Here is a 13,492-nt window from a genome sequence, read left to right as displayed (position 1 = left end):
GACAGAAAACAGTGGCAGCGGTGGGATTCGAACCCACGCCTCCGAAGAGACTGGTGCCTGAACCAGCGCCTTAGACCGCTCGGCCACGCTACCTACGCGCCACGGTGGTCACAGGAGCTGCGTTCTTACCCACGAGACCACACCGCAATGGCACAAAACGAGAAGTAAAACTGGCAGCGGTGGGATTCGAACCCACGCCTCCGAAGAGACTGGTGCCTTAAACCAGCGCCTTAGACCGCTCGGCCACGCTACCTGCGTCAGTGCTTTTCGCTTTTGTAGAAATAGTGCACGACACAGCTTCCTGTTCTGCTGCGACTGGCTGCTCATCCGTTGCACCTCAAACAACTGCCCTTTTCGAATAGAGATTAACTACACAGGCGGCTGCCCGCGCTCTGGTGCGACGGCGTTGCGTGTGATAATGAGCTGGTAGTGCCACCTGCAGCCTGCGTAACATGAGTGAAAAATCAAGAGGGCACCGTGATTTCAAACACTGAGTCACTATCGTCATTGCAGCGACAGCAAGGCAAAAGTTTAAAATTTGCCGTGACCAGGGATTCGAACCTGGGTTATTGCGGCCACAACGCAATGTCCTAACCACTAGACGATCACGGCCACGCAAGCACCGCCGACAGCAGCTCTCGCGACTGCAAGTGGCGATGGACAGCAAAGCTCAGCCCACACACCACTGTGTCTCCCCACAGCTGCGTCAGACGCGGTCTCCATTACATGTATACTGGCAAACGAACGTGTCCGTGTCTGCGCTGTTAGGACACTAAGCAGTGTGGTTAGCTGCATTCAACCCCCGTGGCAATGTCTTGCAGTCCTCCAGCTCTGTTGACCACAGTTAGGTGCCTCGATAAGAGGTGGACAGGTGTCGCATCGCTCTCGCCGTCACTTGTTACCACGAATCGTACTTAACGTAGTTTTCTGCAAGCGTCAGCGTAGCGTCAGTCGAGCTAAGTCGGGCCAAGTCGCATAAGAGGAGCAACAAAATGCGCATTTCCGGTACCGGGAATCGAACCCGGGCCTCCTGGGTGAGAGCCAGGTATCCTAGCCACTAGACCACACCGGATAACGACGCAAGTGCTCCTCCAGCGAACGCAGCAAACTGCACACACGCTACTTGACGACAACGGCAAAAATTTAGCGTTTCCACTTTGTAGAACGGCATGCTCGGGACACATTTCGTGGAGACGAACGCCAGCAACCGTGACACCAGACTGCGCCTGTGAATCCTGTCGTTGCACCACGCACTGTGCTGCTACGACAAATTTAAGAAAGAGACGCTCACGGCTTGCTGCGCTGTTCCCTTCGCGGGCAATCAGTGCTCCTGTTTTCGAGACAGAAAACAGTGGCAGCGGTGGGATTCGAACCCACGCCTCCGAAGAGACTGGTGCCTGAAACCAGCGCCTTAGACCGCTCGGCCACGCTACCTACGCGCCACGGTGGTCACAGGAGCTGCGTTCTTACCCACGAGACCACACCGCAATGGCACAAAAACGAGAAGTAAAAACTGGCAGCGGTGGGATTCGAACCCACGCCTCCGAAGAGACTGGTGCCTTAAACCCAGCGCCTTAGACCGCTCGGCCACGCTACCTGCGTCAGTGCTTTTCGCTTTTGTAGAAATAGTGCACGACACAGCTTCCTGTTCTGCTGCGACTGGCTGCTCATCCGTTGCACCTCAAACAACTGCCCTTTTCGAATAGAGATTAACTACACAGGCGGCTGCCCGCGCTCTGGTGCGACGGCGTTGCGTGTTGATAATGAGCTGGTAGTGCCACCTGCAGCCTGCGTAACATGAGTGAAAAATCAAGAGGGCACCGTGATTTCAAACACTGAGTCACTATCGTCATTGCAGCGACAGCAAGGCAAAAGTTTAAAATTTGCCGTGACCAGGATTCGAACCTGGGTTATTGCGGCCACAACGCAATGTCCTAACCACTAGACGATCACGGCCACGCAAGCACCGCCGACAGCAGCTCTCGCGACTGCAAGTGGCGATGGACAGCAAAGCTCAGCCCACACACCACTGTGTCTCCCCACAGCTGCGTCAGACGCGGTCTCCATTACATGTATACTGGCAAACGAACGTGTCTGCGCTGTTAGGACACTAAGCAGTGTGGTTAGCTGCATTCAACCCCCGTGGCAATGTCCTTGCAGTCCTCCAGCTCTGTTGACCACAGTTAGGTGCCTCGATAAGAGGTGGACAGGTGTCGCATCGCTCTCGCCGTCACTTGTTACCACGAATCGTACTTAACGTAGTTTTCTGCAAGCGTCAGCGTAGCGTCAGTCGAGCTAAGTCGGGCCAAGTCGCATAAGAGGAGCAACAAAATGCGCATTTCCGGTACCGGGAATCGAACCCGGGCCTCCTGGGTGAGAGCCAGGTATCCTAGCCACTAGACCACACCGGATAACGACGCAAGTGCTCCTCCAGCGAACGCAGCAAACTGCACACACGCTACTTGACGACAACGGCAAAAATTTAGCGTTTCCACTTTGTAGAACGGCATGCTCGGGACACATTTCGTGGAGACGAACGCCAGCAAACCGTGACACCAGACTGCGCCTGTGAATCCTGTCGTTGCACCACGCACTGTGCTGCTACGACAATTTAAGAAAGAGACGCTCACGGCTTGCTGCGCTGTTCCCTTCGCGGGCAATCAGTGCTCCTGTTTTCGAGACAGAAAACAGTGGCAGCGGTGGGATTCGAACCCACGCCTCCGAAGAGACTGGTGCCTGAAACCAGCGCCTTAGACCGCTCGGCCACGCTACCTACGCGCCACGGTGGTCACAGGAGCTGCGTTCTTACCCACGAGACCACACCGCAATGGCACAAAAACGAGAAGTAAAAACTGGCAGCGGTGGGATTCGAACCCACGCCTCCGAAGAGACTGGTGCCTTAAACCAGCGCCTTAGACCGCTCGGCCACGCTACCTGCGTCAGTGCTTTTCGCTTTTTGTAGAAATAGTGCACGACACAGCTTCCTGTTCTGCTGCGACCTGGCTGCTCATCCGTTGCACCTCAAACAACTGCCCTTTTCGAATAGAGATTAACTACACAGGCGGCTGCCCGCGCTCTGGTGCGACGGCGTTGCGTGTTGATAATGAGCTGGTAGTGCCACCTGCAGCCTGCGTAACATGAGTGAAAAATCAAGAGGGCACCGTGATTTCAAACACTGAGTCACTATCGTCATTGCAGCGACAGCAAGGCAAAAGTTTAAAATTTGCCGTGACCAGGATTCGAACCTGGGTTATTGCGGCCACAACGCAATGTCCTAACCACTAGACGATCACGGCCACGCAAGCACCGCCGACAGCAGCTCTCGCGACTGCAAGTGGCGATGGACAGCAAAGCTCAGCCCACACACCCACTGTGTCTCCCCACAGCTGCGTCAGACGCGGTCTCCATTACATGTATACTGGCAAACGAACGTGTCTGCGCTGTTAGGACACTAAGCAGTGTGGTTAGCTGCATTCAACCCCCGTGCAATGTCTTGCAGTCCTCCAGCTCTGTTGACCACAGTTAGGTGCCTCGATAAGAGGTGGACAGGTGTCGCATCGCTCTCGCCGTCACTTGTTACCACGAATCGTACTTAACGTAGTTTTCTGCAAGCGTCAGCGTAGCGTCAGTCGAGCTAAGTCGGGCCAAGTCGCATAAGAGGAGCAACAAAATGCGCATTTCCGGTACCGGGAATCGAACCCGGGCCTCCTGGGTGAGAGCCAGGTATCCTAGCCACTAGACCACACCGGATAACGACGCAAGTGCTCCTCCAGCGAACGCAGCAAACTGCACACACGCTACTTGACGACAACGGCAAAAATTTAGCGTTTCCACTTTGTAGAACGGCATGCTCGGGACACATTTCGTGGAGACGAACGCCAGCAACCGTGACACCAGACTGGCGCCTGTGAATCCTGTCGTTGCACCACGCACTGTGCTGCTACGACAATTTAAGAAAGAGACGCTCACGGCTTGCTGCGCTGTTTCCCTTCGCGGGCAATCAGTGCTCCTGTTTTCGAGACAGAAAACAGTGGCAGCGGTGGGATTCGAACCCACGCCTCCGAAGAGACTGGTGCCTGAAACCAGCGCCTTAGACCGCTCGGCCACGCTACCTACGCGCCACGGTGGTCACAGGAGCTGCGTTCTTACCCACGAGACCACACCGCAATGGCACAAAAACGAGAAGTAAAAACTGGCAGCGGTGGGATTCGAACCCACGCCTCCGAAGAGACTGGTGCCTTAAACCAGCGCCTTAGACCGCTCGGCCACGCTACCTGCGTCAGTGCTTTTCGCTTTTGTAGAAATAGTGCACGACACAGCTTCCTGTTCTGCTGCGACTGGCTGCTCATCCGTTGCACCTCAAACAACTGCCCTTTTCGAATAGAGATTAACTACACAGGCGGCTGCCCGCGCTCTGGTGCGACGGCGTTGCGTGTTGATAATGAGCTGGTAGTGCCACCTGCAGCCTGCGTAACATGAGTGAAAAATCAAGAGGGCACCGTGATTTCAAACACTGAGTCACTATCGTCATTGCAGCGACAGCAAGGCAAAAGTTTAAAATTTGCCGTGACCAGGATTCGAACCTGGGTTATTGCGGCCACAACGCAATGTCCTAACCACTAGACGATCACGGCCACGCAAGCACCGCCGACAGCAGCTCTCGCGACTGCAAGTGGCGATGGACAGCAAAGCTCAGCCCACACACCACTGTGTCTCCCCACAGCTGCGTCAGACGCGGTCTCCATTACATGTATACTGGCAAACGAACGTGTCTGCGCTGTTAGGACACTAAGCAGTGTGGTTAGCTGCATTCAACCCCCGTGGCAATGTCTTGCAGTCCTCCAGCTCTGTTGACCACAGTTAGGTGCCTCGATAAGAGGTGGACAGGTGTCGCATCGCTCTCGCCGTCACTTGTTACCACGAATCGTACTTAACGTAGTTTTCTGCAAGCGTCAGCGTAGCGTCAGTCGAGCTAAGTCGGGCCAAGTCGCATAAGAGGAGCAACAAAATGCGCATTTCCGGTACCGGGAATCGAACCCGGGCCTCCTGGGTGAGAGCCAGGTATCCTAGCCACTAGACCACACCGGATAACGACGCAAGTGCTCCTCCAGCGAACGCAGCAAACTGCACACACGCTACTTGACGACAACGGCAAAAATTTAGCGTTTCCACTTTGTAGAACGGCATGCTCGGGACACATTTCGTGGAGACGAACGCCAGCAACCGTGACACCAGACTGCGCCTGTGAATCCTGTCGTTGCACCACGCACTGTGCTGCTACGACAATTTAAGAAAGAGACGCTCACGGCTTGCTGCGCTGTTCCCTTCGCGGGCAATCAGTGCTCCTGTTTTCGAGACAGAAAACAGTGGCAGCGGTGGGATTCGAACCCACGCCTCCGAAGAGACTGGTGCCTGAAACCAGCGCCTTAGACCGCTCGGCCACGCTACCTACGCGCCACGGTGGTCACAGGAGCTGCGTTCTTACCCACGAGACCACACCGCAATGGCACAAAAACGAGAAGTAAAAACTGGCAGCGGTGGGATTCGAACCCACGCCTCCGAAGAGACTGGTGCCTTAAACCAGCGCCTTAGACCGCTCGGCCACGCTACCTGCGTCAGTGCTTTTCGCTTTTGTAGAAATAGTGCACGACACAGCTTCCTGTTCTGCTGCGACTGGCTGCTCATCCGTTGCACCTCAAACAACTGCCCTTTTCGAATAGAGATTAACTACACAGGCGGCTGCCCGCGCTCTGGTGCGACGGCGTTGCGTGTTGATAATGAGCTGGTAGTGCCACCTGCAGCCTGCGTAACATGAGTGAAAAATCAAGAGGGCACCGTGATTTCAAACACTGAGTCACTATCGTCATTGCAGCGACAGCAAGGCAAAAGTTTAAAATTTGCCGTGACCAGGATTCGAACCTGGGTTATTGCGGCCACAACGCAATGTCCTAACCACTAGACGATCACGGCCACGCAAGCACCGCCGACAGCAGCTCTCGCGACTGCAAGTGGCGATGGACAGCAAAGCTCAGCCCACACACCACTGTGTCTCCCCACAGCTGCGTCAGACGCGGTCTCCATTACATGTATACTGGCAAACGAACGTGTCTGCGCTGTTAGGACACTAAGCAGTGTGGTTAGCTGCATTCAACCCCCGTGGCAATGTCTTGCAGTCCTCCAGCTCTGTTGACCACAGTTAGGTGCCTCGATAAGAGGTGGACAGGTGTCGCATCGCTCTCGCCGTCACTTGTTACCACGAATCGTACTTAACGTAGTTTTCTGCAAGCGTCAGCGTAGCGTCAGTCGAGCTAAGTCGGGCCAAGTCGCATAAGAGGAGCAACAAAATGCGCATTTCCGGTACCGGGAATCGAACCCGGGCCTCCTGGGTGAGAGCCAGGTATCCTAGCCACTAGACCACACCGGATAACGACGCAAGTGCTCCTCCAGCGAACGCAGCAAACTGCACACACGCTACTTGACGACAACGGCAAAAATTTAGCGTTTCCACTTTGTAGAACGGCATGCTCGGGACACATTTCGTGGAGACGAACGCCAGCAACCGTGACACCAGACTGCGCCTGTGAATCCTGTCGTTGCACCACGCACTGTGCTGCTACGACAATTTAAGAAAGAGACGCTCACGGCTTGCTGCGCTGTTCCCTTCGCGGGCAATCAGTGCTCCTGTTTTCGAGACAGAAAACAGTGGCAGCGGTGGGATTCGAACCCACGCCTCCGAAGAGACTGGTGCCTGAAACCAGCGCCTTAGACCGCTCGGCCACGCTACCTACGCGCCACGGTGGTCACAGGAGCTGCGTTCTTACCCACGAGACCACACCGCAATGGCACAAAAACGAGAAGTAAAAACTGGCAGCGGTGGGATTCGAACCCACGCCTCCGAAGAGACTGGTGCCTTAAACCAGCGCCTTAGACCGCTCGGCCACGCTACCTGCGTCAGTGCTTTTCGCTTTTGTAGAAATAGTGCACGACACAGCTTCCTGTTCTGCTGCGACTGGCTGCTCATCCCGTTGCACCTCAAACAACTGCCCTTTTCGAATAGAGATTAACTACACAGGCGGCTGCCCGCGCTCTGGTGCGACGGCGTTGCGTGTTGATAATGAGCTGGTAGTGCCACCTGCAGCCTGCGTAACATGAGTGAAAAATCAAGAGGGCACCGTGATTTCAAACACTGAGTCACTATCGTCATTGCAGCGACAGCAAGGCAAAAGTTTAAAATTTGCCGTGACCAGGATTCGAACCTGGGTTATTGCGGCCACAACGCAATGTCCTAACCACTAGACGATCACGGCCACGCAAGCACCGCCGACAGCAGCTCTCGCGACTGCAAGTGGCGATGGACAGCAAAGCTCAGCCCACACACCACTGTGTCTCCCCACAGCTGCGTCAGACGCGGTCTCCATTACATGTATACTGGCAAACGAACGTGTCTGCGCTGTTAGGACACTAAGCAGTGTGGTTAGCTGCATTCAACCCCCGTGGCAATGTCTTGCAGTCCTCCAGCTCTGTTGACCACAGTTAGGTGCCTCGATAAGAGGTGGACAGGTGTCGCATCGCTCTCGCCGTCACTTGTTACCACGAATCGTACTTAACGTAGTTTTCTGCAAGCGTCAGCGTAGCGTCAGTCGAGCTAAGTCGGGCCAAGTCGCATAAGAGGAGCAACAAAATGCGCATTTCCGGTACCGGGAATCGAACCCGGGCCTCCTGGGTGAGAGCCAGGTATCCTAGCCACTAGACCACACCGGATAACGACGCAAGTGCTCCTCCAGCGAACGCAGCAAACTGCACACACGCTACTTGACGACAACGGCAAAAATTTAGCGTTTCCACTTTGTAGAACGGCATGCTCGGGACACATTTCGTGGAGACGAACGCCAGCAACCGTGACACCAGACTGCGCCTGTGAATCCTGTCGTTGCACCACGCACTGTGCTGCTACGACAATTTAAGAAAGAGACGCTCACGGCTTGCTGCGCTGTTCCCTTCGCGGGCAATCAGTGCTCCTGTTTTCGAGACAGAAAACAGTGGCAGCGGTGGGATTCGAACCCACGCCTCCGAAGAGACTGGTGCCTGAAACCAGCGCCTTAGACCGCTCGGCCACGCTACCTACGCGCCACGGTGGTCACAGGAGCTGCGTTCTTACCCACGAGACCACACCGCAATGGCACAAAAACGAGAAGTAAAAACTGGCAGCGGTGGGATTCGAACCCACGCCTCCGAAGAGACTGGTGCCTTAAACCAGCGCCTTAGACCGCTCGGCCACGCTACCTGCGTCAGTGCTTTTCGCTTTTGTAGAAATAGTGCACGACACAGCTTCCTGTTCTGCTGCGACTGGCTGCTCATCCGTTGCACCTCAAACAACTGCCCTTTTCGAATAGAGATTAACTACACAGGCGGCTGCCCGCGCTCTGGTGCGACGGCGTTGCGTGTTGATAATGAGCTGGTAGTGCCACCTGCAGCCTGCGTAACATGAGTGAAAAATCAAGAGGGCACCGTGATTTCAAACACTGAGTCACTATCGTCATTGCAGCGACAGCAAGGCAAAAGTTTAAAATTTGCCGTGACCAGGATTCGAACCTGGGTTATTGCGGCCACAACGCAATGTCCTAACCACTAGACGATCACGGCCACGCAAGCACCGCCGACAGCAGCTCTCGCGACTGCAAGTGGCGATGGACAGCAAAGCTCAGCCCACACACCACTGTGTCTCCCCACAGCTGCGTCAGACGCGGTCTCCATTACATGTATACTGGCAAACGAACGTGTCTGCGCTGTTAGGACACTAAGCAGTGTGGTTAGCTGCATTCAACCCCCGTGGCAATGTCTTGCAGTCCTCCAGCTCTGTTGACCACAGTTAGGTGCCTCGATAAGAGGTGGACAGGTGTCGCATCGCTCTCGCCGTCACTTGTTACCACGAATCGTACTTAACGTAGTTTTCTGCAAGCGTCAGCGTAGCGTCAGTCGAGCTAAGTCGGGCCAAGTCGCATAAGAGGAGCAACAAAATGCGCATTTCCGGTACCGGGAATCGAACCCGGGCCTCCTGGGTGAGAGCCAGGTATCCTAGCCACTAGACCACACCGGATAACGACGCAAGTGCTCCTCCAGCGAACGCAGCAAACTGCACACACGCTACTTGACGACAACGGCAAAAATTTAGCGTTTCCACTTTGTAGAACGGCATGCTCGGGACACATTTCGTGGAGACGAACGCCAGCAACCGTGACACCAGACTGCGCCTGTGAATCCTGTCGTTGCACCACGCACTGTGCTGCTACGACAATTTAAGAAAGAGACGCTCACGGCTTGCTGCGCTGTTCCCTTCGCGGGCAATCAGTGCTCCTGTTTTCGAGACAGAAAACAGTGGCAGCGGTGGGATTCGAACCCACGCCTCCGAAGAGACTGGTGCCTGAAACCAGCGCCTTAGACCGCTCGGCCACGCTACCTACGCGCCACGGTGGTCACAGGAGCTGCGTTCTTACCCACGAGACCACACACCGCAATGGCACAAAAACGAGAAGTAAAAACTGGCAGCGGTGGGATTCGAACCCACGCCTCCGAAGAGACTGGTGCCTTAAACCAGCGCCTTAGACCGCTCGGCCACGCTACCTGCGTCAGTGCTTTTCGCTTTTGTAGAAATAGTGCACGACACAGCTTCCTGTTCTGCTGCGACTGGCTGCTCATCCGTTGCACCTCAAACAACTGCCCTTTTCGAATAGAGATTAACTACACAGGCGGCTGCCCGCGCTCTGGTGCGACGGCGTTGCGTGTTGATAATGAGCTGGTAGTGCCACCTGCAGCCTGCGTAACATGAGTGAAAAATCAAGAGGGCACCGTGATTTCAAACACTGAGTCACTATCGTCATTGCAGCGACAGCAAGGCAAAAGTTTAAAATTTGCCGTGACCAGGATTCGAACCTGGGTTATTGCGGCCACAACGCAATGTCCTAACCACTAGACGATCACGGCCACGCAAGCACCGCCGACAGCAGCTCTCGCGACTGCAAGTGGCGATGGACAGCAAAGCTCAGCCCACACACCACTGTGTCTCCCCACAGCTGCGTCAGACGCGGTCTCCATTACATGTATACTGGCAAACGAACGTGTCTGCGCTGTTAGGACACTAAGCAGTGTGGTTAGCTGCATTCAACCCCCGTGGCAATGTCTTGCAGTCCTCCAGCTCTGTTGACCACAGTTAGGTGCCTCGATAAGAGGTGGACAGGTGTCGCATCGCTCTCGCCGTCACTTGTTACCACGAATCGTACTTAACGTAGTTTTCTGCAAGCGTCAGCGTAGCGTCAGTCGAGCTAAGTCGGGCCAAGTCGCATAAGAGGAGCAACAAAATGCGCATTTCCGGTACCGGGAATCGAACCCGGGCCTCCTGGGTGAGAGCCAGGTATCCTAGCCACTAGACCACACCGGATAACGACGCAAGTGCTCCTCCAGCGAACGCAGCAAACTGCACACACGCTACTTGACGACAACGGCAAAAATTTAGCGTTTCCACTTTGTAGAACGGCATGCTCGGGACACATTTCGTGGAGACGAACGCCAGCAACCGTGACACCAGACTGCGCCTGTGAATCCTGTCGTTGCACCACGCACTGTGCTGCTACGACAATTTAAGAAAGAGACGCTCACGGCTTGCTGCGCTGTTCCCTTCGCGGGCAATCAGTGCTCCTGTTTTCGAGACAGAAAACAGTGGCAGCGGTGGGATTCGAACCCACGCCTCCGAAGAGACTGGTGCCTGAAACCAGCGCCTTAGACCGCTCGGCCACGCTACCTACGCGCCACGGTGGTCACAGGAGCTGCGTTCTTACCCACGAGACCACACCGCAATGGCACAAAAACGAGAAGTAAAAACTGGCAGCGGTGGGATTCGAACCCACGCCTCCGAAGAGACTGGTGCCTTAAACCAGCGCCTTAGACCGCTCGGCCACGCTACCTGCGTCAGTGCTTTTCGCTTTTGTAGAAATAGTGCACGACACAGCTTCCTGTTCTGCTGCGACTGGCTGCTCATCCGTTGCACCTCAAACAACTGCCCTTTTCGAATAGAGATTAACTACACAGGCGGCTGCCCGCGCTCTGGTGCGACGGCGTTGCGTGTTGATAATGAGCTGGTAGTGCCACCTGCAGCCTGCGTAACATGAGTGAAAAATCAAGAGGGCACCGTGATTTCAAACACTGAGTCACTATCGTCATTGCAGCGACAGCAAGGCAAAAGTTTAAAATTTGCCGTGACCAGGATTCGAACCTGGGTTATTGCGGCCACAACGCAATGTCCTAACCACTAGACGATCACGGCCACGCAAGCACCGCCGACAGCAGCTCTCGCGACTGCAAGTGGCGATGGACAGCAAAGCTCAGCCCACACACCACTGTGTCTCCCCACAGCTGCGTCAGACGCGGTCTCCATTACATGTATACTGGCAAACGAACGTGTCTGCGCTGTTAGGACACTAAGCAGTGTGGTTAGCTGCATTCAACCCCCGTGGCAATGTCTTGCAGTCCTCCAGCTCTGTTGACCACAGTTAGGTGCCTCGATAAGAGGTGGACAGGTGTCGCATCGCTCTCGCCGTCACTTGTTACCACGAATCGTACTTAACGTAGTTTTCTGCAAGCGTCAGCGTAGCGTCAGTCGAGCTAAGTCGGGCCAAGTCGCATAAGAGGAGCAACAAAATGCGCATTTCCGGTACCGGGAATCGAACCCGGGCCTCCTGGGTGAGAGCCAGGTATCCTAGCCACTAGACCACACCGGATAACGACGCAAGTGCTCCTCCAGCGAACGCAGCAAACTGCACACACGCTACTTGACGACAACGGCAAAAATTTAGCGTTTCCACTTTGTAGAACGGCATGCTCGGGACACATTTCGTGGAGACGAACGCCAGCAACCGTGACACCAGACTGCGCCTGTGAATCCTGTCGTTGCACCACGCACTGTGCTGCTACGACAATTTAAGAAAGAGACGCTCACGGCTTGCTGCGCTGTTCCCTTCGCGGGCAATCAGTGCTCCTGTTTTCGAGACAGAAAACAGTGGCAGCGGTGGGATTCGAACCCACGCCTCCGAAGAGACTGGTGCCTGAAACCAGCGCCTTAGACCGCTCGGCCACGCTACCTACGCGCCACGGTGGTCACAGGAGCTGCGTTCTTACCCACGAGACCACACCGCAATGGCACAAAAACGAGAAGTAAAAACTGGCAGCGGTGGGATTCGAACCCACGCCTCCGAAGAGACTGGTGCCTTAAACCAGCGCCTTAGACCGCTCGGCCACGCTACCTGCGTCAGTGCTTTTCGCTTTTGTAGAAATAGTGCACGACACAGCTTCCTGTTCTGCTGCGACTGGCTGCTCATCCGTTGCACCTCAAACAACTGCCCTTTTCGAATAGAGATTAACTACACAGGCGGCTGCCCGCGCTCTGGTGCGACGGCGTTGCGTGTTGATAATGAGCTGGTAGTGCCACCTGCAGCCTGCGTAACATGAGTGAAAAATCAAGAGGGCACCGTGATTTCAAACACTGAGTCACTATCGTCATTGCAGCGACAGCAAGGCAAAAGTTTAAAATTTGCCGTGACCAGGATTCGAACCTGGGTTATTGCGGCCACAACGCAATGTCCTAACCACTAGACGATCACGGCCACGCAAGCACCGCCGACAGCAGCTCTCGCGACTGCAAGTGGCGATGGACAGCAAAGCTCAGCCCACACACCACTGTGTCTCCCCACAGCTGCGTCAGACGCGGTCTCCATTACATGTATACTGGCAAACGAACGTGTCTGCGCTGTTAGGACACTAAGCAGTGTGGTTAGCTGCATTCAACCCCCGTGGCAATGTCTTGCAGTCCTCCAGCTCTGTTGACCACAGTTAGGTGCCTCGATAAGAGGTGGACAGGTGTCGCATCGCTCTCGCCGTCACTTGTTACCACGAATCGTACTTAACGTAGTTTTCTGCAAGCGTCAGCGTAGCGTCAGTCGAGCTAAGTCGGGCCAAGTCGCATAAGAGGAGCAACAAAATGCGCATTTCCGGTACCGGGAATCGAACCCGGGCCTCCTGGGTGAGAGCCAGGTATCCTAGCCACTAGACCACACCGGATAACGACGCAAGTGCTCCTCCAGCGAACGCAGCAAACTGCACACACGCTACTTGACGACAACGGCAAAAATTTAGCGTTTCCACTTTGTAGAACGGCATGCTCGGGACACATTTCGTGGAGACGAACGCCAGCAACCGTGACACCAGACTGCGCCTGTGAATCCTGTCGTTGCACCACGCACTGTGCTGCTACGACAATTTAAGAAAGAGACGCTCACGGCTTGCTGCGCTGTTCCCTTCGCGGGCAATCAGTGCTCCTGTTTTCGAGACAGAAAACAGTGGCAGCGGTGGGATTCGAACCCACGCCTCCGAAGAGACTGGTGCCTGAAACCAGCGCCTTAGACCGCTCGGCCACGCTACCTACGCGCCACGGTGGTCACAGGAG

General features: G+C 55.1%; 40 non-coding genes across 40 annotated transcripts; all 40 read right to left on the bottom strand.

Moving 5' to 3' along the window:
• Positions 1-171: 171 nt before the first annotated feature.
• Trnal-aag lies at positions 172-253 on the bottom strand. The gene has a single exon. It is a non-coding gene; the product is annotated as a tRNA-Leu (tRNA).
• Positions 254-539: 286 nt separating this feature from the next.
• Positions 540-612, bottom strand: Trnah-gug. Its single transcript has one exon. It is a non-coding gene; the product is annotated as a tRNA-His (tRNA).
• Positions 613-1,000: 388 nt separating this feature from the next.
• Trnae-cuc lies at positions 1,001-1,072 on the bottom strand. Its single transcript has one exon. It is a non-coding gene; the product is annotated as a tRNA-Glu (tRNA).
• A 280-nt stretch (positions 1,073-1,352) lies between these two features.
• Positions 1,353-1,434, bottom strand: Trnal-cag. The gene has a single exon. It is a non-coding gene; the product is annotated as a tRNA-Leu (tRNA).
• An 80-nt stretch (positions 1,435-1,514) lies between these two features.
• Trnal-aag lies at positions 1,515-1,597 on the bottom strand. Its single transcript has one exon. It is a non-coding gene; the product is annotated as a tRNA-Leu (tRNA).
• Positions 1,598-1,884: 287 nt separating this feature from the next.
• On the bottom strand, positions 1,885-1,956 carry Trnah-gug. Its single transcript has one exon. It is a non-coding gene; the product is annotated as a tRNA-His (tRNA).
• Positions 1,957-2,339: 383 nt separating this feature from the next.
• Positions 2,340-2,411, bottom strand: Trnae-cuc. Its single transcript has one exon. It is a non-coding gene; the product is annotated as a tRNA-Glu (tRNA).
• Positions 2,412-2,691: 280 nt separating this feature from the next.
• Trnal-cag lies at positions 2,692-2,773 on the bottom strand. The gene has a single exon. It is a non-coding gene; the product is annotated as a tRNA-Leu (tRNA).
• An 80-nt stretch (positions 2,774-2,853) lies between these two features.
• Positions 2,854-2,935, bottom strand: Trnal-aag. The gene has a single exon. It is a non-coding gene; the product is annotated as a tRNA-Leu (tRNA).
• A 289-nt stretch (positions 2,936-3,224) lies between these two features.
• Trnah-gug lies at positions 3,225-3,296 on the bottom strand. The gene has a single exon. It is a non-coding gene; the product is annotated as a tRNA-His (tRNA).
• A 382-nt stretch (positions 3,297-3,678) lies between these two features.
• Positions 3,679-3,750, bottom strand: Trnae-cuc. Its single transcript has one exon. It is a non-coding gene; the product is annotated as a tRNA-Glu (tRNA).
• Positions 3,751-4,031: 281 nt separating this feature from the next.
• On the bottom strand, positions 4,032-4,113 carry Trnal-cag. Its single transcript has one exon. It is a non-coding gene; the product is annotated as a tRNA-Leu (tRNA).
• An 80-nt stretch (positions 4,114-4,193) lies between these two features.
• Positions 4,194-4,275, bottom strand: Trnal-aag. Its single transcript has one exon. It is a non-coding gene; the product is annotated as a tRNA-Leu (tRNA).
• A 287-nt stretch (positions 4,276-4,562) lies between these two features.
• Trnah-gug lies at positions 4,563-4,634 on the bottom strand. The gene has a single exon. It is a non-coding gene; the product is annotated as a tRNA-His (tRNA).
• A 382-nt stretch (positions 4,635-5,016) lies between these two features.
• Positions 5,017-5,088, bottom strand: Trnae-cuc. The gene has a single exon. It is a non-coding gene; the product is annotated as a tRNA-Glu (tRNA).
• A 279-nt stretch (positions 5,089-5,367) lies between these two features.
• Trnal-cag lies at positions 5,368-5,449 on the bottom strand. The gene has a single exon. It is a non-coding gene; the product is annotated as a tRNA-Leu (tRNA).
• Positions 5,450-5,529: 80 nt separating this feature from the next.
• Trnal-aag lies at positions 5,530-5,611 on the bottom strand. Its single transcript has one exon. It is a non-coding gene; the product is annotated as a tRNA-Leu (tRNA).
• Positions 5,612-5,898: 287 nt separating this feature from the next.
• Positions 5,899-5,970, bottom strand: Trnah-gug. The gene has a single exon. It is a non-coding gene; the product is annotated as a tRNA-His (tRNA).
• Positions 5,971-6,352: 382 nt separating this feature from the next.
• Positions 6,353-6,424, bottom strand: Trnae-cuc. Its single transcript has one exon. It is a non-coding gene; the product is annotated as a tRNA-Glu (tRNA).
• A 279-nt stretch (positions 6,425-6,703) lies between these two features.
• Trnal-cag lies at positions 6,704-6,785 on the bottom strand. Its single transcript has one exon. It is a non-coding gene; the product is annotated as a tRNA-Leu (tRNA).
• An 80-nt stretch (positions 6,786-6,865) lies between these two features.
• Trnal-aag lies at positions 6,866-6,947 on the bottom strand. The gene has a single exon. It is a non-coding gene; the product is annotated as a tRNA-Leu (tRNA).
• A 288-nt stretch (positions 6,948-7,235) lies between these two features.
• On the bottom strand, positions 7,236-7,307 carry Trnah-gug. The gene has a single exon. It is a non-coding gene; the product is annotated as a tRNA-His (tRNA).
• Positions 7,308-7,689: 382 nt separating this feature from the next.
• Trnae-cuc lies at positions 7,690-7,761 on the bottom strand. The gene has a single exon. It is a non-coding gene; the product is annotated as a tRNA-Glu (tRNA).
• A 279-nt stretch (positions 7,762-8,040) lies between these two features.
• Positions 8,041-8,122, bottom strand: Trnal-cag. Its single transcript has one exon. It is a non-coding gene; the product is annotated as a tRNA-Leu (tRNA).
• An 80-nt stretch (positions 8,123-8,202) lies between these two features.
• Trnal-aag lies at positions 8,203-8,284 on the bottom strand. The gene has a single exon. It is a non-coding gene; the product is annotated as a tRNA-Leu (tRNA).
• Positions 8,285-8,571: 287 nt separating this feature from the next.
• On the bottom strand, positions 8,572-8,643 carry Trnah-gug. The gene has a single exon. It is a non-coding gene; the product is annotated as a tRNA-His (tRNA).
• A 382-nt stretch (positions 8,644-9,025) lies between these two features.
• On the bottom strand, positions 9,026-9,097 carry Trnae-cuc. Its single transcript has one exon. It is a non-coding gene; the product is annotated as a tRNA-Glu (tRNA).
• A 279-nt stretch (positions 9,098-9,376) lies between these two features.
• Positions 9,377-9,458, bottom strand: Trnal-cag. The gene has a single exon. It is a non-coding gene; the product is annotated as a tRNA-Leu (tRNA).
• Positions 9,459-9,540: 82 nt separating this feature from the next.
• Trnal-aag lies at positions 9,541-9,622 on the bottom strand. The gene has a single exon. It is a non-coding gene; the product is annotated as a tRNA-Leu (tRNA).
• Positions 9,623-9,909: 287 nt separating this feature from the next.
• Trnah-gug lies at positions 9,910-9,981 on the bottom strand. Its single transcript has one exon. It is a non-coding gene; the product is annotated as a tRNA-His (tRNA).
• A 382-nt stretch (positions 9,982-10,363) lies between these two features.
• On the bottom strand, positions 10,364-10,435 carry Trnae-cuc. The gene has a single exon. It is a non-coding gene; the product is annotated as a tRNA-Glu (tRNA).
• Positions 10,436-10,714: 279 nt separating this feature from the next.
• Trnal-cag lies at positions 10,715-10,796 on the bottom strand. Its single transcript has one exon. It is a non-coding gene; the product is annotated as a tRNA-Leu (tRNA).
• An 80-nt stretch (positions 10,797-10,876) lies between these two features.
• Positions 10,877-10,958, bottom strand: Trnal-aag. The gene has a single exon. It is a non-coding gene; the product is annotated as a tRNA-Leu (tRNA).
• A 287-nt stretch (positions 10,959-11,245) lies between these two features.
• On the bottom strand, positions 11,246-11,317 carry Trnah-gug. The gene has a single exon. It is a non-coding gene; the product is annotated as a tRNA-His (tRNA).
• A 382-nt stretch (positions 11,318-11,699) lies between these two features.
• Positions 11,700-11,771, bottom strand: Trnae-cuc. The gene has a single exon. It is a non-coding gene; the product is annotated as a tRNA-Glu (tRNA).
• A 279-nt stretch (positions 11,772-12,050) lies between these two features.
• Trnal-cag lies at positions 12,051-12,132 on the bottom strand. Its single transcript has one exon. It is a non-coding gene; the product is annotated as a tRNA-Leu (tRNA).
• An 80-nt stretch (positions 12,133-12,212) lies between these two features.
• Trnal-aag lies at positions 12,213-12,294 on the bottom strand. The gene has a single exon. It is a non-coding gene; the product is annotated as a tRNA-Leu (tRNA).
• A 287-nt stretch (positions 12,295-12,581) lies between these two features.
• Trnah-gug lies at positions 12,582-12,653 on the bottom strand. Its single transcript has one exon. It is a non-coding gene; the product is annotated as a tRNA-His (tRNA).
• Positions 12,654-13,035: 382 nt separating this feature from the next.
• Positions 13,036-13,107, bottom strand: Trnae-cuc. The gene has a single exon. It is a non-coding gene; the product is annotated as a tRNA-Glu (tRNA).
• Positions 13,108-13,386: 279 nt separating this feature from the next.
• Trnal-cag lies at positions 13,387-13,468 on the bottom strand. Its single transcript has one exon. It is a non-coding gene; the product is annotated as a tRNA-Leu (tRNA).
• Positions 13,469-13,492: the final 24 nt, after the last annotated feature.

This window comes from Schistocerca americana, unplaced genomic scaffold (assembly GCF_021461395.2).
Source record: "Schistocerca americana isolate TAMUIC-IGC-003095 unplaced genomic scaffold, iqSchAmer2.1 HiC_scaffold_1006, whole genome shotgun sequence".
Classification (NCBI taxonomy): Eukaryota; Metazoa; Arthropoda; class Insecta; order Orthoptera; family Acrididae; genus Schistocerca; species Schistocerca americana.
Note: the sequence above shows the minus strand (reverse complement) of the source record. Positions and strands in the feature narration are given on the sequence as shown.